This window comes from Macrosteles quadrilineatus, unplaced genomic scaffold, assembly GCF_028750875.1.
Source record: "Macrosteles quadrilineatus isolate MER2022 unplaced genomic scaffold, UCM_ALF_1.0 Scaffold_3__2_contigs__length_128488019, whole genome shotgun sequence".
NCBI classification, from domain to species: domain Eukaryota; kingdom Metazoa; phylum Arthropoda; class Insecta; order Hemiptera; family Cicadellidae; genus Macrosteles; species Macrosteles quadrilineatus.
Window position 1 is genome coordinate 13,752,510 of NW_026542596.1, and position 27,533 is coordinate 13,780,042.

Consider the following 27,533-nt stretch of genomic DNA (forward strand, 5'->3'; position numbering starts at 1 on the left):
ATTGGCATTTCATAGCGATTGCCAGTTTACTTACGAAGCGCTCTGTATATATGGTATTAATACAGTGGATTTGAACTGTATGACACCGCATAATCAATTGAGTATCTGATTGAGACCAAATTGATCTGATTGAATATTGAGATCAATTAGGTTTAGTTCAATTCTACCACCTGGAAAGGTAGCTAAAATTGAAGAGCTACTGTGTTTGGCCTTACAAATAAAACTGTTTACAAAAATATTTATTTTTAAAACATATGATTGGTATCGTTATGATTACTCATATAAAACACAGATTTATACAAATCTGTGTACTTATACATTTGTCACCTTTTTTTTACATTTATTTTCTTAATTTTACTTTTTCATTTAATTTGTACATTGTTGTTTATCATACTAAAAAAATCAGTTCACTACATATTCTATTGTATCTAGTAATACAACTTGGTTTATTAAAGCATTATGAATATTAAGAATTTTTTCTTTAATGGTAATAATATTTCCAAATAAGGTAAAACAGTAAAAAAGATTGTCAAGAACACGGAAAATCAAGCGAAGAATGTTTGAGTAATGTGAATATTCGTTTAACTTTTCCAGTCAACATGACACCGCGAAATAATTTATTACCGTGGTTTCCGAGGAATGATTTATAATGAAATCATAAGTTCAGATCCGCAAATTTGTAATTCCAAAAGTGTCAAAAGTTGACAGCGTAGTTGAATTTTAATACTGATTTACAACCCAGAAATATTTATGTTCTATTGTTACTTACCTTTATGGTTTACGGATTTATATGTGAAGACGGTTCCGTCATATACAAAATAGATAGTCCCTGCAAACAAAAATAATAAAACATTAATTTGTTTGGTTAAATAAATATGCAAAGACACAATTAATTAATTACATACTAAAGGCAATGAAAACCAATATTTATGCCGACATGATGGTTCGTTCAATAATGTTTAATTTAAACTATACAATATTTAACTCTGTTCATCAATGATTGCGACTACAGTAATATGAATGATATCAATTCACCCGCATGTTCCCTTTATATTATAACTTGCATTATGCAACGATGTGTGATTGTTGAAATACCCTACATTATCATAGTAACACTTGTAATAGTCACTGCTTTTGTCTGTTTAATTTGTTACTGCAACGGGTGCTGTTAAGTATATTAAGCCTTTAAAAATAAAAAATAAACGTTAATGGTATGATTTGCTATAAATTATTACCCATGATAAATTATTCAATACTTAATATGTTAAGCTATTATTTTAAAACTTAAATATAAAAATTCATTGTTTATGTTCAATGCAATCATAACTAAGTGAAACAGATTTCGTCGTTTAAAAGTTAACTTACTTTATAATTTTTATGATTAATAATTATCGTTATCATTATTTGAAAAATAAAAAAAATAGCTGGTTTATTACGTTTTTAGTCTTCATTGAATCGACAATGTGACGTTTCCTATTTAAAATTAAATTATTTGATAATTAACCACCTCCAGAAAACTGTAAGGTAATATTTTCTGGAAAGCTGCGATAAGGAAACTTCTAATAAAAATAAGGAAATTAGAACTTTCCTTTAGAAATATTTTTGGAACAAACTGCGAAATACATGATCTTTATCAAATTACACTCATCGAAATAACAGTCTATCCTTACAGATTCACCTGTACGCCCTCCACTATCAGGTAACAGCTAAGACAGACTAAACTATAATTGAACACTAAAGCTATGCGGCAGATTTGTCCAGTTAATTTAATAAAACCAAAACACGTAGGAAGTGTCAACGTGACGTATTATTAAGACAAATCACTTTTATACAATTATACAAAGTGGAACCATGGAACAAAATGTAACCAACTGGTTAAAAAAAAATAAATTAACATGCACACCATTTGGTATGAAATACCAAGTTACCCTCTTTGTTTTTACACTAAGATTAAAAGTCTCTGGACTTTTACTTTGGCAATTTCTTCTGTATTATTTTTATTCATTCTTGTGTTTAAAAGTTTTTTTAATAAACATTGGTAATTTTTCATCGTCTTTAATTAATGTTTTTCTTTATTTCCAAGAAAAGCTATAATAACTGTTACCAGCAGACTAGAGTAAAATTAATCATGTTTATATGACGCTGACCCATCCAAGGTGTATATTTTTAGAACAATGAGCAAATAATAAATGTTGGAAGGATAACAACCTGGCAGTACAGGATCACAGTATAACAGGATCACTCTGGCAGTACTCAGGTAATTTTATACCTTTTATAACAACCTTTTCTCAATAAGATAAGCAGGATACAAAACCAGGAACCCTTTTAAGCGAAGAGGAATCCTTTTTAATGGTAAAGAGCAGATGCTAAGTTAGAGCCACAAAATATAATAATTACTCGAATTTTAGTATCAAACGTCAGCCTTAAGAATGGCATGTGAGCCACACAGAGAATACACTCATCTACCCACTATGGCATATATCAATAATGCATTGAATACAGTACAGTAATCAAAATAAACAAACAAAACATTTTTCATATGATTTCCATACGACTCATAACGGGTCCTTCAAATCCCTGTTTTCATTAGGTATTCATTTATCACCCGTTTTCATTACAGCCGTTATAATCGTGTCCCGTTAGTGCAATGATGGGAGACAAAGCCCCACTGGTGCACTGTGGCCCACTACCAGGCCTTTGTGTCTATATAATGGCCCATCAACAAAACAATAACACTACATTTGCAAAGGTAAAGTTAATTTAAACGTTTGTCACACGGATTACATGATGGGTCTTGTCACCTATTTGAAACATTAAGATTCATCGTGTTCATGTTATTTGTGTTTGTTTTAGCTATGTCATTGGTATTTTAATTTTTTTTAGGGAATTGGAAATGTCCAAACTATAGGTTTGTTACAATCTTGCGTCAACCTTTTATCATCTAGTTTAGTGAAGAATGGCATTTAGGTTCATAAATCCCTCTCCTTTTTAAAACGAACGAGTAACTTTCAGATTTGAAGGGGTCACTGTAATCTTTCGAGATCGAGTGTCAAAAAAGAAACAGTTTACAGTATATAACAGTATATGTTGTTTATGATAAATAATTAGTTTTAATAATGAGTTAGAATTCATTTTACAGAAACTGGAATATTTTTTAAAGTTAATTATGTAAATTTATTACTTACGTAAGATTATTTTCAAACAGCAAAAGAATGTAAACAAGAATCACGTCTTACATTACTAGAGGGTTGATTATTGATATGCAAACTCCCTGTATATAAAATTCATTTGTTGTTGTTTAATTACTAATCGTAATTTGTCAATAATTCTTTGAAGAATAGTTAGTTGGTTAATCATCAAAATTTATAGAGTAAATCGTAGATACATTTTTCTTATACTATTTTAGCCCTTTCCCTTATTACTCAGACTTGTTACATACATAATAACTTGTTACATTTATAATTTAAAATATTTAGTAATTTGTATTTATTTTTTCTTCAGCCTATTTTAATATTGTATTGTTTGGCATATTCTGAACGCAATTGAAAGATCAGTTAGTATGCAAACTTAAGATATTAACAGCGTTGATGGATATGTCTGAAATGGCATATTTAAATACATTTTTATATTTACTTGGAATGAAAATGTATACATAACTACGATATATAATGGTAATATAAAAGCTAATGTTTTACCTAATATAATGGAAGCAAGACTGCCCCCTCAACTTGGAAATAATTCATATTTTCTTCTATGAGTATTACATTACAGTATATGTTATTGCAGCCAGCTTGTAGCAACATTATATTGCCATGCTATTTAGACACCAAGTCAACCGTGATGATTTCGAAATCGACAGTCGAACAATCGATTTCGATCAGTTTCGCTGGCCACCACTGCTGACCGAAGTTACTCAACGTCTGCAGGTGTATCAAACACGAGGCTTTACTCGTAAACTCCGTGTGTATGCATATGCAACAGTGCGGTGTTGGTTTGGAAATACGAATATATTTTGCAATCCACCTTTGAGTACGGTATAACAAGTATATTTTTATCATTTTTTTTAGTTTAATCAGATTATGTTTCGTAAATAGATAGTATATTTTTGTTAGAGTTTGTTTTTCAAAAATGTATACACAAAAGTTAGGATTTAAGAGTTCATATTTTTCATGATACTTTTCAAAGATATATTTTTGTTTCTGCAGGTGCCAACTACCAGTTGACTCATATTGTTTTAAATTACTACTTTTCTCTGAATTCACTGAAATCGTATCAGAATTTTCGAAAAGTTTTATAAGGAAAAATTTTGTTTATATCCACAATGTTAGCCGCACTCTCAACAATCACGAAACAACAATGACTTCGGAAGCCGTAACTTCGCACTTTTAAAGCGTTCAAGGGGAAAAAATCATGCTTTATTTACATAGCAGTACTGAACAAAAAGGAATCTGAAACGGTATTCAAGCTTAATCTGACGTAAGCTGATTAGATAAAAAAATCAGTACCGTATAAATAATGATAGGTAAATATCACAAGAATTAAGAATACTATTAGTTAGGAAATGTTGCTCAAGGTTTAAAATATTTCCCGAAAAAAGTGGAAACAAAATAATACCGTCCATTTTTTTTTTGCCCGGGATGCTTAAATAGGTAAAAATATGTTTTTTTTTAACAATTTGTATCTCACTTTGTGTGGATTTAAACAACATTTGTAATGTAAAGTAGTTTTTTCTAACCACATACTCTCTGTGGAACAATTGCCCGAAACTCCATCAGTAGACGGGACCCGATGGCCATATCGGGGCCACTGTCATTATAGTGGGCCAGAGCGCCGCGCCCGTGCGTGACGAATACCTACTCCTGTACGCCACGGTTTTTATTGATTCTAGGCGAAACTGGCTTCAAGATCTAACGTTTCAAGACAGACACTGTTTAGAAGAAAAATGGATTAAGAATTTATGATAAATAGCAACAGTAATTTTTTAATTTTTTTTTTATCGGAAAAGCTTCTTTAGATTGAGATTGAGGATTTTTAATAGAAATTAGAATTCCTTTTAAAACCCTTACAGTAAAGTTGCTCGTTTGTTAATGATTAATACTTATTGCACATTAAACATTGATCGTTCATAAATATAGATCCTTAACTATTGAGCGCGTAAAAAAAACATTGCAGTATGATAGAACAAACCCGTTACATAGTAAGAACTAGACAGTGTTCGTGTAGGTAGAGAATTTTCATATAAAACCTTATGTATGTTGTTTTTATGGACACAATAGTTTTAACGGTCACGGTATCATGCAAATTAAATATAAATATATTTTATTTATAAGACATTTCAGAAATGTCTATTGGCGATTTTCAAAATCGTTCTTGCAAGAGAAAGGGTAGCCAAAATTAGTTTAAGATACAAAATATCAGGCAACTTAACTCAGAGAAAATCTATTTACGGGTGGTCTAAGTTGACGAATTTTTTTACTAGAGAAAAGAACCAAGACGTTAGGCAAAACAAATGGTGGAATGGAAAAACTTGAAAATGATCACATGTACAATAACCCCCCCCCCCCCACGTAGCTTCTGTAAAGTTTTCCTAAACTTTTGGCATCCATAAGTGGCATTCTTCCACTGTTCCACATCTATCAATTTCCAGGTATAAGCTTTTTTGTTTAGTCTCACAAGTCAATATTGAATTCATACACTTCTTTTTGCTTTGTCCTAAACATTAAGTAAATACGATATGTGGATTTATAATGAGTATATTTTTGTATGTTTCTATTTCAAAAGATTATGGAGTAAGCGTCGGCATTTAAAACATAACTACAGTGAAATTACCAAACATTTCATTAGTTTTTGAATGCAAATACTTGTTTAAAAATGATAAAAAATGTCATGATAAAATCACAAGCCAGGTTTCGTTTATCGGGTTAAAAACTCGGGAAGAATAAATGTTTCACCAAGAGCCTAGCGGGTTAAACCTGTGTTGTTTGGTTTGAACCTGCTGCATAATTAAGAGACAGAGATTGAATTGTGTTCCTAGCTCCGTGACGGCGTGGCGTGTACATTTCATACTGATTACAAAAGTTCTATCGAACTTGTTTGTAACAAAGCCAGTTTTACTTTTGTAATTTGGAAATGCAATAGTTGCAACAGAAAATAATTTGGTCAGTTACAATATATAAAGGAATATTCTCAAATACAAATTATTCATAGGTCCTTTGTTTAGAATTTATCTTTGGTGAAAGTGTTTAAACTCTATTTTAGGGATGGTTGAGCAACTTTTCTTTTAAAATTAATTAGTTTTCACTAAAAATAAACCATAACGGTCTCAAACCCAGAGAATACGGAGAGTTTATTTTTCTATTGATTTTATCTCTTTTCTTAATTATTTATGAATTGGTACAACCTGTACAACTAATTATATAAAACTAGTTCAACCAATTACATAACCTCTTTTAATATGCGTTCATTAGGCGGGATCAACATTCGTCTATTTTATCTGATGGTCCAATCTAAATTGATCACCATTATACTACCTTTAATATGTATTTACCGTCTTGTGAGTTAACAGTATAGGTGTAAATATATGTTTCAAGTGTTATTAAGCGTATTTTCTATTTCCTTTTTGTATACAGGATCGAAAACGTCACATGACTCTATGTCATTAGAATACATCATGATATTACTTCTGACATGGTGTGACATAGGGTGTTGGCGTAATGTGACAAGGAATTTCATTTCCAACTTGTTAAGTGGGTAATGAGATTTATGTTTGACTGAGTTCTCATATTTTAACAAATTCGTTCAATAGTTACACAAATAATATCAATAAATTACTTAGTATTTTTTTATTATTAGTTTTCACGCTGATTGTGAAATAAGTTTGAAACAGGTTATGGAGTTAATAACTTGACCGTGACCAGGACAGAAGCTGTTACCCTATTGTGACCCTAGTAAAACACGCTATAATTGTTAACAGTTTTAAAACACTATCATTATAACTAAACATAATAAAGAACCGTAGGTGCATTTAAATTTTTAAACCAAAAAGGAGAATTTTTTTAACCTTTTCTGACAACGTACATTGTTAAATATTTGGAAGATTTTTGTAGTCAATGGTAGTTGGTGTGTGTTAATTTAAAAAAAAATCTCTATTATTAAAAAGTCTATCAGTCCAGTTAAGATTTATCTTTAAATGTACCAGTTTATTTTTAATAACAGTGTTGCAACAATAACAGTGCAAACAAGCTTTTTAACTTAATAAAGTATCTCCATCTTTTACCAAAAAGGGATTGATGTAAGAATTTTTCAATTCACACGAATGAATACATTTGAAACAAATTGAAATAAATACAAAACATACATATACAACTTTGGCTTGTGGAGCTTTTTAAAAATACAAGAAATTATAAAGTACAATCGAACACAAACAACCTTTTTAACACAATCATTTTAATCTTAACTTGACAAACAATGTAAGTTCTCAGTATGTCAGCTGGTTTCCAGGAGGAAAAGGACAACAGCTGTCTCCAAATGCGGGTAGGAGAAATCGTCATCAGATCAATACGCAATCATTTTGAAAGGTCTGCACCAAGCGTTATTCGATCATAATCTTTACGGTAACCATCTCAAAGATTCCATAGGCTATTGAGTTTTGATACTTCTGTAGGTTTCATTGCATTTGAAATTTGAGAAAACATTGTACGCAAATGTGTTAATGTTGTTATACGGTTAATAAAAATTTTTAAAAGGTTTCCTTAAAACAGTGATATTTATATGAGGTTTTATTTTTTATGTCTTAGACTTTGGGTGATTAGGCTATGTTTCCTTTCCATAACAATAAATTTATAAAATATCAATTAGCTTGATTTTTCTCATTTGTTTTAAACCCAGCCTGACATATTCGGTGGATTTAGACCAAAATTATAGATAGGAAAAGTACTAAATGGGACACAGAGTAAAATGGAGGAAACATTAGCATTGCCTAAGTGGGGTCTATCACTAGCCTTTGGTGTCTAGGACAATTTCCAACACCCCTCCCTCCCCCAAAAAACTAAAACGCTACCGCGAAAGAAGACCCTGTGTGATATGGTCACCGGTTCGATCCTGAGAAAAGCCAGTATCATTTTGATGGTTCGAAACTGGACCCAGCTGTTCCTGATCATTGGGCTTTAAATAAAATCATCCTGGTCAATGGAAACAGCTGGTCTTAGTCAGTAACAAAGCTAAACAGATCATCTCACACCGTTCTAAATTCATTTTTCACTCGTATTTGGGTTAAGATACGGAGTCCCAATCTCAATAATTGATATTGATTATTACAATTGATAAGAGTTCCACACCGTGTTCTCAGCTAGGGCTCTTTCTTGCGTAACACAAGAATATTTCCCGCACAACGTACCAGAGCTGAAAGCGCTCAATCGTCCCATAACCAAATTTCCTCTGTGCCTTACCTCTCTGTTGTTATCTTATAAAAATAATTAAGTTTTATTATGATGAATTCAACACTTCATTCATAGACGAATCAATTAAAATAAAAAGTTTAAGCTAGAAATTACTGAATGTCGAGGAAAATATAATAATAAAAACTTTTTAAGAAAGGTTCAATATTTGTATTATAAAAAGCAGCAATGCAAACTATAAGGTATTGATGGATATGAAAGTGATTGAAGTATAAAACATTTACACACTATACAGCCTCATGTGCTAGACACAGAGCTGTTGCCACAAAGTAAAGCTGCTGAATAGTGTAGAAACGCTTGTTAAGTCTACATCGTTGTCAACATCTTCTGAATATGGATAGGTTCACTACAATACCATCCACCTGCTATAGAACATGTTCCGAAAATCACCAACGACTACACGTAAGGTGTGTTTACTCTTCATCCCATTATAAAATATCAAGCCTGGTTTAATGTGTTTTATACTGTTTTATGTTTTAATGTGCTGGTGTTTTATTTTAATTTTCAAAATATAATTTAAAGTGTTCATTTTCACTACGGGTATTATACTAGAAACATATATAGTAGGCATGTATTACCATTTATTCATAAATATAAAAAAATGAAACTACAGTTGAAATGTTGTAGCCTTCTAACGCAACCAGGCATTTAATAGTCATAAACATTTGCTAATATCGTCCATGATATCCACAATAATAGGCCTAAGATGACAAGTTTAATAAGTATTTTTAGGGTTTTCAATAGTACAGAAATAAACGGCGAACGTACTAAAAAGAGTATTGTAGCATTTAAGTTGCTTTATGGATATATTCACACTTATTTATCCCATATAATATAATTATGTTTTCGGTTTTTTTTTTACAGCAAATTAAATAAACCAAATTAAAAATTCAATCAACTAAAGATTTGCTATATTTTACAAGAACTCATTTATTTTCGATGAGGCATAATCATTCTTGAATTACCATAACTTCTTAACCAACTTCAAAAGTATGACTGTAAACTATGGCATGAAAAACACCATTTTATAATATAACTAAAGAGCCACGAGGGTTTAATATTTTCTTAAAGATAACAGATAAATAAATAAGATTTGGAACATCAATATGACACCAAAAATTCTTTTTGAAAGAACTGTCAATTTTCTGTTATATCATAGGGACGATCCCCAAGGAGGTAGCAGGAAATCTTAAATGTAAGCAGAGGTTGACATGTACATCAAATTAGAGATCTTTGTTGGTTACCATGCCGCAAATTTCAGCTCATAGGACAACTGAATCAAAAATGGCGGTCGTTCAACGATTTTGGAATCTGCCATTTTGAATATTTGAACGGCTGCCATTGTTGACTCAGTTGTACTGTGAGCTCAAATTTGCGGCATTGCATTTTACCAACAAAGACCTTTAATTTGATGTGCTTGTCAACCTACGCTTAAATTAAAGACTTCCTGCTGACTCCTTAGGGACGTCTCCATGAAAATTGCTAGTCCTTCAAAAAGCATTTTTTGTTAGGTATCATGTTGATGTGTACTAACTCCTATTGCCTTTTCTGATATCCTTTAGATCATATTAATAAAATCATATTAATCCCTTGAGGGACTTTATCTACCATTGTATAATTGACGAATAAGTACTTTTTATGTACGGTACCATAGGTGTGTTTCCTGTATATCGAAACCGAGTTTGATTTATTTAACATTGAAAAATGCATTATTTACCTAGATTTGTAGATTGATTTAAGGACAAGACTACATCGCGTGTAGTATAAATGTGATTTCCAGCTTACAAAAAAACAAATAATAATAATAATTGCAACGCCTTATCAAGAAGTATGCCAAGAATGTATTAGGATACACAGTTTAAAACCTAAACACAATATTTTCATCTACTCAAAGTTTTAGTGACGTTTCGTGAATGATGCACAGGCCGTCATCATGTAACGCTTGTGTTATGACAACACCTTGCACGTGACAGGGGTGACCTTGGAGGCGGGTTCAAGGTCAAGCGACGCTCCAGGCCCTGTTATTATCCAGCCACTGATTTCGAGGCTCGCAAGTGTGCGTTGAGATGTGCGTTATTATTGGCTAATAGCACGTTTTTTGGCCAGCCATTTTTCGCACTAATGGGTTTGTGGTGAGCGTCTAAAAAGATAAAGCCTTGGAAACAATTTCTTGTTTGTATGATTTAGTGGAAAATAGGAGATCATTGAACACCAACGTTGGTTTTATAATTTTATTTACAAGGTCTGACGACTTAAAATCCTTCCATATTTGTTCCTATAAACTCTAAAATTCTAATCTACTAAATTGTTGGCTGGAAAATAAATTTGGATATATTTTTGTAGCTTTTAAGGGAATAAGCCTAACATTAAGCAAAAATAGTAATCTTAGTCAATTCTAAAGGACGTATGAAATTTGTTTGGTAAAATAAGTAGTGATATTTGTAAGTGAAGTAGCCACACAAAAGCCATGCATTGCTTTATAATATATTAGTCATTATGCTTTACTTTTAACATTAGTTTACCTACCAGCGTTTTTTACTAGTTGTTTCAATTTAGTTCTTAAAATTGAAAAGATCAGTACGGGTAATTGAAGAATTTGGTTGAAGGATTGAGAGAAAAGAATTAAAACTATATGCTTCGAACTTCAACTAATCAGCTGTTATGACGAATTTAATCGTCGATGAGTGGTGCAGTTAGAGTTTGGTACAATGATTCGTTGCATCACTGTTAGGGGAATTGAGAAGATATAAACGAAAACATAATCTCTCTTAGAAGTTATAAGTATCAATTGTTAGTAGTTTTGATTTTAATTTTTATTTTGTTAAATTAATCATTGTTATACTAGTTCTGGTACATGTTTCACTAGTTATAGTTTGTTATATTTCTTCTAGTTTCAATTTAACAATACAAACATTTATGTGAATAATATGATCATTGTTCCTGGAAGCACTAAAGAATATTTATTACAGCAAATTTCTATTTTCTGTAGGAGACACATCTTTACAAACCAGTGGCGTATTCAGACTTTGCAGCTTTACAAAGAGAGCCTTGATTGTCGGTATTGTTAAGAGATAATCCCGAGAGAAGGAAGATTTAATTGCCAGGTCGGAGAAGGGTTTATTGTTGAAAGACTACGAAACAGAACAGGATATGTGGGTGTAATAATGTATAGAAAAGAATGTAAATTTGTTATTATTGAGTTGTCCCTATACTATACTGTTAATACTGTTCTATGAAATGGCAACCATACAAAGTAGGTATTTTAAGCCAAGTATGAATAGAGATGAGTGTAGGATGAGTGGCGCGATCTTGTAGTCTTGTTAGTGACTAAGGCCGACATTCCTTAGACACAGCTGTTAATTAATAGCCCATACAGCTAATGGCAACTAAGGGACCTACAGTTTATAGTGGAATCCGAACCACATTTTTGCCTTGGTAATTATGAATTGGTCTAATTATCAGGATAGTACTGCGGATAGTCGTAGTACTCACCCGTGCGGACGTTAATAAACACCAGGGAGTATCGCATCCACAGTGCATGCCTATAAATATCCACAATTCGTGACCTCCTAGTAGCTGGATTACAGGACGACGCCACCGTCCCATCCCTTATACATATTGAAAAGTTTAGCGTAAATAAACTGGTTATAATGGTGTGCACTAATCTGATTGCCTGGTAATAAAAAAATAAATAAAATAACATGAATGCGTGCGGTGACACCTAGCTCAAATAGAATAAGTTTCCTTACCCGATGTGTTTATGCTAATATTTAACACATAAATATATGTGTCTTGCCAGATGTTTATGTGACACATGTATTCACCAAGGGACCCATAGTGGGGGAGCGAGCTGGTCTAGTGGTTAGAGCGCGGGACTTAGGTCCAAGAGGTCCCGGGTTCAAATCCTGCCAAACCACCAATGGATTTGATCTAAGTGATAATGCCGCAACCCATAAGTCTAGCCTGAAGTAATGTGAAAAACAATCCCAGGCTTGTGCCTAGCGTCCTAGAAAAAAAGGACCTATAGTGCATTATTAGTTAGAGTTTTTTTTTTGAGGGAGTGAGCTGGTATAGTGGTTAGAGTGCGGGACTTCGGTTCCCGAGGTCCCGGGTTTTAATCCCGCCAAATTACCAATGGATTTTATCATCAGTTACAGTTACCTACTTAAATGCTCTAAACCGGGGAATTATTGTGTTATGTTTTGATATTTCTCGTTAAACGGTGATGGCTGTTGTTTTAACTTATTCGGGTAGATTCTCCATTCTCCGTTTGACTTAAGTCTAAATAAGAACAACTTAGTGGACACCAGAGAGTTTACAAACAATCAATAAATGGATACAGCCAAAATTAATAAGGATCATTAAGTTATATATCTATTATGCATTTATTTTCATATATTACCTTATTGACACAAATAACACGCTTGGACTAAACGTGATAAGTTTTTTCGTCGCTTCATAGTTTTGTTTAATCTCCATGTTAGCCTATAACTGGAATCGTGTAATGCTTGTGTGTCAATTAAAACTTAAAACAGAATGGAGTTGTTTGTGTTTGAGTCACACTGAGTGTTTTAAGTTAAATTGAAATAGTTCAGCAAAAAACCACCAGAGCTGGCTAAAAGCTGTCTAAGTGCCAAACAAACTTTGTATCGTGGAACATGATTGTTGATTGAATAAATTTTAGTGCATACAACCTTTATGCTAAGTAGAAGTATAAATCTTCTCGAATCAGTCTTCGCAATATTTTTCAGTCTCAAATACTTTTTCAAAAAGTAATATTTATGTTGAAAATACATCTTTTTCTGCTAAAATAATACCTCACAAATTATACGATGGTAAGATTTAACACATCATACTACAATTACACGTTAAATATTATTATTCTAATTATTACATAATCTATAAGTGTCAAAGTATAGTTTGTATTTTGAATGTTGAAGAAACAATTTTCTATTGCGTTTTAAACAGCTTATTTCTATCGATATTGAAAACAATGTGTTAGCTGCAAGTTCAACTTTTACAAAAAAACTGTTAACTTATTTACTATATGTATTTTCGATTGCCATTTTTTTTTATTTCGTGCCTTTGGAAAATTACTTGTACGAGTTTTAAGTCTAATATGGTAAGAAACTTAATCCTAAATTCTTTAAAATCCCGCTGTTAAGTTATGTCATATATACAATCCCCTAAACCCAGACCCAGTTCACATATGATTATTCCTCGTACAATACCCATTCAGAAGGCCATGCATTGTAAGTCAGTGACAGTATGTCAGCGTCATCCTATCCTACTCTGCTGGCGGATTGGTGGTAATATTCACCATGAAGCTGGTGGTTAGCGACAGCGTTGAATATTTATGTTACTAGCCTGTCTTATGATTGGATTCTCTGTGCTGTCGTCTCCTCTGCCCAATGTTGGTTATCTTTGTCAGATTTCTGTCAAACAAGCTGCAAACATGTCATCGTGATGCATAATGACTTAAGGGTAGGATATTTTATTACACTATAGTATTTATGAAGAATTATATGTTTATTTATAACATTTAATTTTACTTTATTTCTAATACCACTTAATAATATTGTTAACAAAAATCCTGATGACTTTTTATAAAATTTGTTTACCTATCAACCCATTACAAACAAAACGATTAAGTGATATGAAAAAATAATTAATATTCCTAAGAGTAAGACAAATAAATGAATATGCAGGGTGTTTTTTTTAACGCAACCCGAATTACAAGTAGCGTAAGACGCGTTTTAACAAGACGAGCTCATGTGTTATCCAAGTTTCCTTTACTTCATTGCCACTCAGCTGATAAGACTTGTTGCATGATTTTCTATGAGTTTTTGTGAGTGTTCTTGGGGATTATGAATAAGATTCAACATAGGGGTTCCGCAAGCTCTAATGTAGTATTTTACAATAAAAAGTAACTCATTGGATTTAGGTCAAGTAAGGTTAGAAATTAAGTTTCCATGAGCAAAAAAATATAGGAAATCGTATTTGTAGAAAACATTTTAGTTATTATTGCAGATTCAACATTGAACATTCAATCAAAAAATTACGTGTTTTAAATTATCAAAGTTCCTAATGAGCTTTTGGCATAAGCTTAATTAATCCATCTTAATACAGTTATTTTACAAACGAATTAATTAAACTCTAAAAGCTATTTGTAATGAATGATTTTAATTTAAAACTTTCATCAAAGACGTTTCCTCTCACATGATTTCGTTTTACTCATGCCAAATTTTAATTAACTTTATATTACAACAATTTGAATTCATTTGATCACTTGTGGCCTACATATTACAGGGAGTGTGAAATAATATCAACAGGTTTAATCAAAAGATATACCAATTAAAATCTATTAAAATATTTGATGGGGCAAATGAACAAAAATATATTTTGCATCATTTGGGTCAATACTAAATAACTAAAACTATTTAACTAATTATAATGTTTGTGAATATTAACTGATTAAAGATTTAAAATATTGTTAGGAAAACTTGGACACTGAACCAGGTTATGTTTATGAATATAAGTTGTATTGCTTTAAGTTTGAAAGTTACTTGTCGTATTTTATTTTGCTACAAACAAATATGACAGATCTGTATCTGTTTCCTCCTAAGCCATTAGGCTTAGCCCTCCTAATCACTCCGAAACATTCTTATTTATATTACTTTACGAATGACTTCGAAGGTTTATGCTTTTTTTAATATATACAGGGTGTCCCGGAACTCTCTACCAATATTTTAGGGCATTGCTCCCGGGTAAAAAACATACCTAAATATCATATTTAAATTTTCCGGAAGTCCTTAGTCACTCACACAGCCGCCATTTTGTTTTTTTCAGTTATTAATTTTTTTCGAAAGAATGGTTAAACATACGAAATGGAAACTTTGCAAAAACATTTATGACAACTAGACAAAGCTATTAAAAAATTATGAAGATTTTTCAAATTCATAAAACAAAATGGCGGCCATTTAAAATTTTGTTTCTTAAATAACTCGAAAACCATAGATTTTCCAAAAATTTTAAACGTCCGCCATTTTGTTTTATGAATTTGAAAAATCTTCATAATTTTTTGGTAGCTTTGTCTAGTTGTCATAAATGTTTGTGCAAAGTTTCCATTTCGTATGTTTAATCATTCTTTGGAAAAAAATTCATAACTGAAAAAAAACAAAATGGCGGCTGCGTGAGTGACTAAGGACTTCCGGAAAATTTAAATATGATATTTAGGTATGTTTCTTACCCAGGAGAAATGCCCTAAAATATTGGTAGAGAGTTCCGGGACACCCTGTTTATATTATTAGCTCACATTTATTACATAAAAACGAAAGGTTTTGAGTTACGCATGATAAAGTAACTTTGACCAAGTGGAGGGTTCGGAGACGGCGCTTACATATTCAACTATGGCGCTGAGCGGATTCAATAGGACACTTCCTTTTCAAAGTGGTCTCAGACATAACGACGATGGTTCTGTATACAACTGACATGGCTTTATGGCCTTCTACATATTGTGCACACAATAGACGCATGTATTCATAAGAATCCATACAAAAGAAATTGGGAAACAGATAACTTTATACTCTGGCTCGGGCTTCAAAAGGGTTGTTTTTTCATACAACGCTCTTCCTTTCGTAGTGATGTCTGTGGATTAAGAAACAGTCATTGGTTGAAGTGGTTTAAGATTGTGGGTAAATGGTAATTATTTAGTGTAAAGATTACATTAGCATATATGTTTTCCTATAGAAACGCAATAGTTTCCATCATCAATACATTTCTCAGGTAGGTCAACTCTGGTGGATCTTAAAAACGTAATTAACCAAGAATTGGCAAAAATCAACGGTGTGATGAGCTGTTGGGGCGGAAGAAACACATATAAACTTTTATTCGAGAAAGTGGACACCCCCGGCTGATAATGTTTTCCATAAGTACTGTAATGGACACGTCACAATTGCAACAATTTGTTTGTAGTAAACTTTGTAAAAACAAATGCATAATGCACTGGCAGAATGGTCTCTTTTTTGGGGAAAAGAATTAAAACCAATGGTATCTCGATCTGCCACAACCTAATTATGACCTGTTGAAATAAAACACTTTATAAACTAAGGGAACAGCCCCTATAATAGAAGGGAATGCCATTGGACTAATAGTATTAATATTTAACATAGTATTTTACACCTTGCTAATTTTAACTGTTCACTAAAAATACTTATTGAACAACAAATAACCCTTAATTCTAACATTCTGTTAGTATTGTGATCGATAGTATATCTACCTACCACAACCCAGCCTAACCTTCTGTGTCCCAAATAATAGAATAAAAATACGTTATGAACTAATGATGCTACACAAATTATTCAGAAATGTAAATCGCTGATGGTTTCTCGACTTTATCTCGACCTAACTATAGCGTCTTCCTAATTAATACTTTACAATGTAGTTTTGCCGCAATTATAGGACGAAATACATTTAGAAACTATTTGTATCCAATACATATCAACTATAACGGCCTCCTACAAGATAGTTTATGAAGTAAAATTATATGTAAACCATATTCGGACCAATGGCATCTCTAACGAGTATTACTGCTAGCTAGCAACCGAACACTTCAAGAACTACGATCACCGTAATTATTTCGTATATGAGTTTCTAGGTGTGTTGTATTTAGGAGGCATTACCCATTATAGATCCTACTATAACATTTGTCCTCTTTTACGAAGAATAAAATTACAGTATGTCGTAGTATGAACATTGGATTGTATTTTACTTATGATACAAACCTGTATTAAACATGTTCAAATATACTCGTAGTTTTGTCATGGTTGGCCAATAAGATGTCGTGACTTATAAAGTGTAGGGGTTGTTATGTTTTGCTTCAGTAATATTTAATATTCAAAAGTTAGGGCAAGCCCTTGAACATTTATTGCTTCACCCTGTCCTTTAACCTCAATAAATATTGTGTGGCAATATGAACCTCGGTCATGACCTTGGTGGCAGGAATATTAAATTTACTTTATTGCTCAACCTTTCTCACTTATATACTGTAACAATACTTTCGCTTTATTACTTTTTAAAGATGTATATATATTGCTATATAGGTAACCTTAAATAGGGTTTTATTAGAATTTAAAAAGAAAAAAAAACGTGTTCGGTTATTTCATTTTATAGTAAATTAAACACATAATGTTTCAAATATATTTTTTCTGTGTGTATTTTGTGTCCATGTTCAACCGTGTTATTACTTTATGTTGTAAAAATAATATTTTTACCTATGGGTTAGCTTGTAAATACTTAATTTTTTTATTTTTATTTCAAGTGCTATAGACTTTACTCAACCGATAATATTTTATTACATAAACTTTAACTTTATTTTATTAACCTGTGTTTAACTAAACTACATATTTTATTAGCGTACATGTTAACGTAGCAGATAATACCAAGATCTATGAATATACAATTATGGATCGCAGTCAAAATACTATTAATATCCTATCTTAAGCTTCAATTGTTTCAATAAAACCTATATATAACTAGGAAATGATTAAATCACATTTTTAAACGTATTAAGTCTAAGGTTTCACATTTTAAAATGTAATTCGTAAGGTAATTTATACAATTTCAACGAGTTATTATAGTAAAATATATATCTCAAATTCAAATAACAATATTGGTTTTATACGCTCCCAGTACATTTTGTGTATTGACTATAAAAATCCTTCTTAATTTCCCAAACAATAGTTGTTTCTAGTTATTTAGCTAGTACATCATCAATTTCAGTCGCTTAGGGATGCTGATGGCAAAGCTACTGTAACAGGTTGAACTAAGAGCCCATATGATATGCATGCAATTCAGAATTACCTTGTGTTAACTGCTACATTGAATATGTATGTCTTCTGAACGCATTGTAGTAGTGGCGAACCCAGAAAGAGCCATCACTTTAGGCACGTTTTCCCCATAAGAATAACATGGTGAGCTTTTTTTGACCACTTTTTAAAAAATCCAGCTCTTGGTCTATACAAGCCTATATAAATGTTCAATACCATTGTACAACTCCATTACAATTTCAAATCTATATCCATTCGCATGTATATTCTCAAAATCATCAACTTGACAGTGCGAGGTTTGTACGCGAACTCGGGCGCGCTCCCCCATATAAAATGCATGCTACTCATATAAAATAATGTTAAATTTTTTTCTTACTTTTTGATTTTTTTATGTTGTAATATTGTTTATAATCAAAAGTTGACACCCACTACGTTTACCAGAATTTCAACCGTTTTGCCGTATCTCAAGCCGTTTTCGAGATATAAGCGTTTTTAGATAATTTTACGGACTTAGACAATTTTTCATGGTAAATTTTATTTGTACCCATATAAAATAATGTTAAATTTTTTTCTTACTTTTTGATTTTTTTATGTTGTAATATTGTTTATAATCAAAAGTTGACACCCACTACGTTTGCCAGAATTTCAACCGTTTTGCCGTATCTCAAGCCGTTTTCGAGATATAAGCGTTTTTAGATAGTTTTACGGACTTAGACGATTTTTCATGGTAAATTTTATTTGTACCCATATAAAATAATGTTAAATTTTGTTCTTACTTTTTGATTTTTTTATGTTGTAATATTGTTTATAATCAAAAGTTGACACCCACTACGTTTGCCAGAATTTCAACCGTTTTGCCGTATCTCAAGCCGTTTTCGAGATATAAGCGTTTTTAGATAGTTTTACGGACTTAGACGATTTTTCATGGTAAATTTTATTTGTACCCATATAAAATAATGTTAAATTTTTTTCTTACTTTTTGATTTTTTTATGTTGTAATATTGTTTATAATCAAAAGTTGACACCCACCACGTTTGCCAGAATTTCAACCGTTTTGCCGTATCTCAAGCCGTTTTCGAGATATAAGCGTTTTTAGATAGTTTTACGGACTTAGACGATTTTTCATGGTAAATTTTATTTGTACCCATATAAAATAATGTTAAATTTTTTTCTTACTTTTTGATTTTTTTATGTTGTAATATTGTTTATAATCAAAAGTTGACACCCACTACGTTTGCCAGAATTTCAACCGTTTTGCCGTATCTCAAGCCGTTTTCGAGATATAAGCGTTTTTAGACAGTTTTACGGGCACTGTCACAAGGGCCAAGTGAAGCGGTCACGAGACTGGGGAATCCTCAGGTGGTGATGTCACCGGGGACGAGTCTATATATGCTCACAATGATTGTAATTTAAACTATAAAGTAACAAAGAAAATCCCAGTATTCTTCCATAACTTGAAAAATTACGATGGTCATTTAATAATGCAACACTTGGGAAAATATAATCGTAAATTAAATTGCATAGCCAAGGATATGGAAAAATACATTTCATTCTCAGTTGATGATTTAGTATTTTTGGATTCCTATAACTTTCTGTCCCTTCCATTATACAAATTAGCTTCCAATTTAAATACATTTAGATTCATAGACAATCCACTACTACAACGTAAAGGCGTATTTCCCTATGAATATATGACGGGACCAGATAAGTTCGCAGAGTCTCTACCCCCAAAAGAAGCATTTTACAGCAATATAACTAAAGAACATATCTCTCCCATTGAATATGAACATGCTAAAAATGTCTGGACCCATTTTAATATAAATAATTTACAAGAATATCATGATTTATATCTTAAAACAGATGTATTGCTACTGGCTGATGTGTTCGAGACATTTAGAGACCTGTGTTTAAAAGATTACAAACTTGACCCCGTACATATGTATTCACTTCCTGGACTAACATGGGATGTAGATGTAGATGTAGATGTAGATGTAACATGGGGTCTTAGAATGACAGGAATAAAATTACAATTTTTTCAAGATATTGACATGCATTTGTTCATAGAAAGTGCGATTAGAGGAGGAGTCAGTATGATTTCCACACATTACGCTAAAGCAAATAATAGATATATGGGTGAACACTATGATCCCAATCAAGAGAGTGTCTATTTAATATATTTAGACTGTAACTCACTATACTCTACAGCAATGTGCGAGCCACTGCCTGTGGATGGATTCCGCTGGACTAATGAGATAGACTACAAATACAATCAAAATGATGAGTTTGGATACATTTTAGAAGTTGATTTAAAATATGATAAAAGCTTACATGATTTACATAATGACTATCCATTAGCACCTGAGAAAATGAATGGCAAATTAATACCAAATTTAAATGACAAAACTAAATATATTTTACATTATAAAGCATTACAAAAATATGAGGAATTGGGTTTGATTGTTACAAAATACCACAGAATTTTAAAATTTAGACAGTCTAAATGGCTTGCGCCCTATATTAATTTTAATATTGAAAAAACGAAAATGGGCTAAAAATGATTTCGAAAAAGACTTTTACAAATTGTTAAATAATAGTCTCTTTGGTCAAACAATTATGAATCAACGAAAGTTTCGTGACATATATCTCAAGGATGAGTCACTATTAACAAAATATGACACTAATCCAAGGTTTGACTGTAGCAAAAAGTTCGATAACAATTTACATGCTATACATTTAAATAAATTAGTTGTAAAGTTTAATAAACCTATATATTTAGGAATGACAATTTTGGATATCAGTAAAGTAATAATGTATGATTTCCACTATAATTATATGTCAAAATTTAAGAACAAAAGATTTCTTATGACAGATACTGTACAGATTCTTTAATGTATTCTATAGTTACAGAGGACTTTTACAAGGAAATAGAATGTGACTTGCACTATTTTGATACCTCTGGGTATAGTAAAGACCATTTCTTATACTCTGATAAAAATAAAAAAGTCACAGGCAAGTTCAAAGATGAATTAGATGGTCATATTATGTATGAATATTGTGGTTTAAGACCAAAGTCATATTCTTATATTCCTCTAAAATGGTTATATGAAGAAGACAAGCAAGCTTTAGAGGTGAAGAAAGCTAAAGGAGCTGATGGTGCTACAGTTAAACATCTCCTTAGACATCAACACTATTTGAACTGTCTTGCAACTGGGCAAGATTACTATGAGAATGTGACAAGAATTAAATCTACAAATCATCATCTTCAGACCTTAACCATGAACAAGAAAGTACTATCCTTTGACGATGACAAGAGGTTTATTCTAGAAGATGGCATCAATACTCTTGCGCTTGGTCATTATAAAATTGATCAAACATAGCCAGGACTTTCAAGACATAGAACCCAGAATCAATTGTATATATAAACCTGTAGAATATAGAACAATGAATAAATTTAAATGTTAAAACTTCAATCTTTCACTTATTTATACCCTTACCACCCTTTTAGTTGTTATAAAATTGATCAAAAATAAATCAATATCTATATTATATACAGCTATATTTCGTTTTATCCCTGCATTGGTGACAGCGATTGTTTTAAATTGGTCAAATGACAAGTCATTACCAACATGATTGTTATATATGTGTTTTAAATTTAAATCGCTCTGATTGGATATTATTAGGAAATTTATGTTATCATGACACAGTCACAGTTCAGTCTCAATTGCACCCATAACTTATCAATCAACCTGTCAATCAATTGGTTGCAGTCAGTTTTCCGACTCTTTATTTACTGATGTTACATTTAATTTTTTAATTAAAACGCAATATTCTATCAAATGTTCGTCGTCCATTTTTGTTGATTGTTATAAACAGTGCTTAATATACAAACACACATGTTGTCATCAAGCAGGCGTTTAAAAAATCCAAAAATATCGTTGAAAAGAAACCAGCTGTTGTACAACATAAAAGTCGATTCACACATAACACACCACAGTTCAATCACATCAGTCACGACACAGTGTATACAACAACTGATTTTGACTGTGATGTGAATTTCTGTGAATTTCTGCACACAGATTTTACACAAATTTCACACAATTTTCACACATTTCACACAAATTTGAATCGACTTTTATGTTGTACAACAGCTGGTTTCTTTTCAACGATATTTTTGGATTTTTTAAACGCCTGCTTGATGACAACATGTGTGTTTGTATATTAAGCACTGTTTATAACAATCAACAAAAATGGACGACGAACATTTGATAGAATATTGCGTTTTAATTAAAAAATTAAATGTAACATCAGTAAATAAAGAGTCGGAAAACTGACTGCAACCAATTGATTGACAGGTTGATTGATAAGTTATGGGTGCAATTGAGACTGAACTGTGACTGTGTCATGATAACATAAATTTCCTAATAATATCCAATCAGAGCGATTTAAATTTAAAACACATATATAACAATCATGTTGGTAATGACTTGTCATTTGACCAATTTAAAACAATCGCTGTCACCAATGCAGGGATAAAACGAAATATAGCTGTATATAATATAGATATTGATTTATTTTTGATCAATTTTATAACAACTAAAAGGGTGGTAAGGGTATAAATAAGTGAAAGATTGAAGTTTTAACATTTAAATTTATTCATTGTTCTATATTCTACAGGTTTATATATACAATTGATTCTGGGTTCTATGTCTTGAAAGTCCTGGCTATGTTTGATCAATTTTATAATGACCAAGCGCAAGAGTATTGATGCCATCTTCTAGAATAAACCTCTTGTCATCGTCAAAGGATAGTACTTTCTTGTTCATGGTTAAGGTCTGAAGATGATGATTTGTAGATTTAATTCTTGTCACATTCTCATAGTAATCTTGCCCAGTTGCAAGACAGTTCAAATAGTGTTGATGTCTAAGGAGATGTTTAACTGTAGCACCATCAGCTCCTTTAGCTTTCTTCACCTCTAAAGCTTGCTTGTCTTCTTCATATAACCATTTTAGAGGAATATAAGAATATGACTTTGGTCTTAAACCACAATATTCATACATAATATGACCATCTAATTCATCTTTGAACTTGCCTGTGACTTTTTTTATTTTTATCAGAGTATAAGAAATGGTCTTTACTATACCCAGAGGTATCAAAATAGTGCAAGTCACATTCTATTTCCTTGTAAAAGTCCTCTGTAACTATAGAATACATTAAAGAATCTGTACAGTATCTGTCATAAGAAATCTTTTGTTCTTAAATTTTGACATATAATTATAGTGGAAATCATACATTATTACTTTACTGATATCCAAAATTGTCATTCCTAAATATATAGGTTTATTAAACTTTACAACTAATTTATTTAAATGTATAGCATGTAAATTGTTATCGAACTTTTTGCTACAGTCAAACCTTGGATTAGTGTCATATTTTGTTAATAGTGACTCATCCTTGAGATATATGTCACGAAACTTTCGTTGATTCATAATTGTTTGACCAAAGAGACTATTATTTAACAATTTGTAAAAGTCTTTTTCGAAATCATTTTTAGCCCATTTTCGTTTTTTCAATATTAAAATTAATATAGGGCGCAAGCCATTTAGACTGTCTAAATTTTAAAATTCTGTGGTATTTTGTAACAATCAAACCCAATTCCTCATATTTTTGTAATGCTTTATAATGTAAAATATATTTAGTTTTGTCATTTAAATTTGGTATTAATTTGCCATTCATTTTCTCAGGTGCTAATGGATAGTCATTATGTAAATCATGTAAGCTTTTATCATATTTTAAATCAACTTCTAAAATGTATCCAAACTCATCATTTTGATTGTATTTGTAGTCTATCTCATTAGTCCAGCGGAATCCATCCACAGGCAGTGGCTCGCACATTGCTGTAGAGTATAGTGAGTTACAGTCTAAATATATTAAATAGACACTCTCTTGATTGGGATCATAGTGTTCACCCATATATCTATTATTTGCTTTAGCGTAATGTGTGGAAATCATACTGACTCCTCCTCTAATCGCACTTTCTATGAACAAATGCATGTCAATATCTTGAAAAAATTGTAATTTTATTCCTGTCATTCTAAGACCCCATGTTACATCTACATCTACATCTACATCTACATCCCATGTTAGTCCAGGAAGTGAATACATATGTACGGGGTCAAGTTTGTAATCTTTTAAACACAGGTCTCTAAATGTCTCGAACACATCAGCCAGTAGCAATACATCTGTTTTAAGATATAAATCATGATATTCTTGTAAATTATTTATATTAAAATGGGTCCAGACATTTTTAGCATGTTCATATTCAATGGGAGAGATATGTTCTTTAGTTATATTGCTGTAAAATGCTTCTTTTGGGGGTAGAGACTCTGCGAACTTATCTGGTCCCGTCATATATTCATAGAGAAATACGCCTTTACGTTGTAGTAGTGGATTGTCTATGAATCTAAATGTATTTAAATTGGAAGCTAATTTGTATAATGGAAGGGACAGAAAGTTATAGGAATCCAAAAATACTAAATCATCAACTGAGAATGAAATGTACTTTTCCATATCCTTGGCTATGCAATTTAATTTACGATTATATTTTCCCAAGTGTTGCATTATTAAATGACCATCGTAATTTTTCAAGTTATGGAAGAATACTGGGATTTTCTTTGTTACTTTATAGTTTAAATTACAATCATTGTGAGCATATATAGACTCGTCCCCGGTGACATCACCACCTGAGGATTCCCCAGTCTCGTGACCGCTTCACTTGGCCTTGTGACAGTGCCCGTAAAACTGTCTAAAAACGCTTATATCTCGAAAACGGCTTGAGATACGGCAAAACGGTTGAAATTCTGGCAAACGTAGTGGGTGTCAACTTTTGATTATAAACAATATTACAACATAAAAAAATCAAAAAGTAAGAAAAAAATTTAACATTATTTTATATGGGTACAAATAAAATTTACCATGAAAAATCGTCTAAGTCCGTAAAACTATCTAAAAACGCTTATATCTCGAAAACGGCTTGAGATACGGCAAAACGGTTGAAATTCTGGCAAACGTAGTGGGTATCAACTTTTGATTATAAACAATATTACAACATAAAAAAATCAAAAAGTAAGAAAAAAAAATAAACATTATTTTATATGGGTGCAAATAAAATTTACCATGAAAAATCGTCTAAGTCCGTAAAACTATCTAAAAACGCTTATATCTCGAAAACGGCTTGAGATACGGCAAAACGGTTGAAATTCTGGCAAACGTGGTGGGTGTCAACTTTTGATTATAAACAATATTACAACATAAAAAAATCAAAAAGTAAGAAAAAAATTTAACATTATTTTATATGGGTACAAATAAAATTTACCATGAAAAATCGTCTAAGTCCGTAAAACTATCTAAAAACGCTTATATCTCGAAAACGGCTTGAGATACGGCAAAACGGTTGAAATTCTGGCAAACGTAGTGGGTGTCAACTTTTGATTATAAACAATATTACAACATAAAAAAATCAAAAAGTAAGAACAAAATTTAACATTATTTTATATGGGTACAAATAAAATTTACCATGAAAAATCGTCTAAGTCCGTAAAACTATCTAAAAACGCTTATATCTCGAAAACGGCTTGAGATACGGCAAAACGGTTGAAATTCTGGCAAACGTAGTGGGTGTCAACTTTTGATTATAAACAATATTACAACATAAAAAAATCAAAAAGTAAGAAAAAAATTTAACATTATTTTATATGGGTAGCATGCATTTTATATGGGGGAGCGCGCCCGAGTTCGCGTACAAACCTCGCACTGTCAAGTTGATGATTTTGAGAATATACATGCGAATGGATATAGATTTGAAATTGTAATGGAGTTGTACAATGGTATTGAACATTTATATAGGCTTGTATAGACCAAGAGCTGGATTTTTTAAAAAGTGGTCAAAAAAAGCTCACCATGTTATTCTTATGGGGAAAACGTGCCTAAAGTGATGGCTCTTTCTGGGTTCGCCACTACTCATTGTAAACTTGCTTTCCCAACAGACAACGTTTACTTTTGCAAATTATTTCGTTTTGTGTGTTTGAGTTGATTATCGGGTGTAACAAAAAAAGAGAATTTCAAACAGATCTTAATTTGTATAATATGGTTCAGTTCATCTCAATACAACGAGAGCATATGAAACAGTAACCTTTTTGATGTATCATAAGTTGAGAAGCTCAAAGCTATAATATCTTTAACGGTGTTTTAGGGGCTCTGTTTTAATACACATACTTCCGCTTTTAACCCATTTCAGGATTATCTATCCGTTAAGACGTTTTAATTGGAAACACGTAGCAATATATCATATTGGTGTCATAATACTACTACTAAATTATATTGTCTTGGTAAATTATTCAAAGCTTTCAATATACTAAAAGTTTGAATACTTGCTAACTATAACAAGTCATTTGGGTTGATTGAGAGTTGGTTTTTAATGATTGTCATAAGAATTTTATTTTTGCATAACTCATGTAACCCCACAGTATTTACATCTTATACAAAGACAGTACACATTGATGATAAATTATGATGAAGCATAGATAGGTATTTTTGTACAAAGTAAACTGACATGTCCCCAAAGTAATATAGGGACAGGTATAGCTAGCTGCAGAAAAATTTTCTTAAATTTATAGTTTATTGGTAGAAACCAAGATAAATAACGCATTTAGTTTTATAGAATTTACACCAATAAAACAATAATTTGATTTTCAGTTTTGAAAACATATGTACTACTCTTACTAACAACTAATATAACTAAAAGTTGTTGAAATGTATATTGCTGTTCAGAATAGCCTATTTCAATTCGATGATCACAAAGTATGAAGTTTCTGAGCTAACTGTCAGTCATGAACTGCTGAAGGTAAGTGCTTTTTGACAACATGTCAGCATGTTGCTGAATATGGATATCCACAACACAGACGAAGCGCTATTATGCAAATATCCCCCTTCACATATTTAAAACTTTATATTTTCCAATCAACTTAAAGCGAGACGAAAAAAAATCTTTTTGAATAAAACCAGTACATAAATAAATAATACATCTTCTATACAAGTTATTAGTGCATTTGGATCGTTGCACAGAATTATGGACATAAATTAAAATTCTGATTTCCCATGAAACTCCGTTGTGTTATGTTCGTAGTTATCCTATTTAGTTGTTATTGTTTATTATATTATTAATGTTGTATATTATAAAATTACTTTCTTTATA

General features: G+C 31.6%; 1 protein-coding gene across 1 annotated transcript in view; it reads right to left on the reverse strand.

The window, feature by feature from the left end:
* Positions 1-27,533, reverse strand: part of LOC128989639 (Ig-like and fibronectin type-III domain-containing protein 1) — a 148,336-nt gene that overhangs the window by 73,290 nt on the left and 47,513 nt on the right. Inside the window, exon 2 of the mRNA XM_054411592.1 lies at positions 770-829. The gene's annotated coding sequence lies outside the window, so the exon portion shown is untranslated. The remainder of the gene's footprint in view (positions 1-769; positions 830-27,533) is intronic.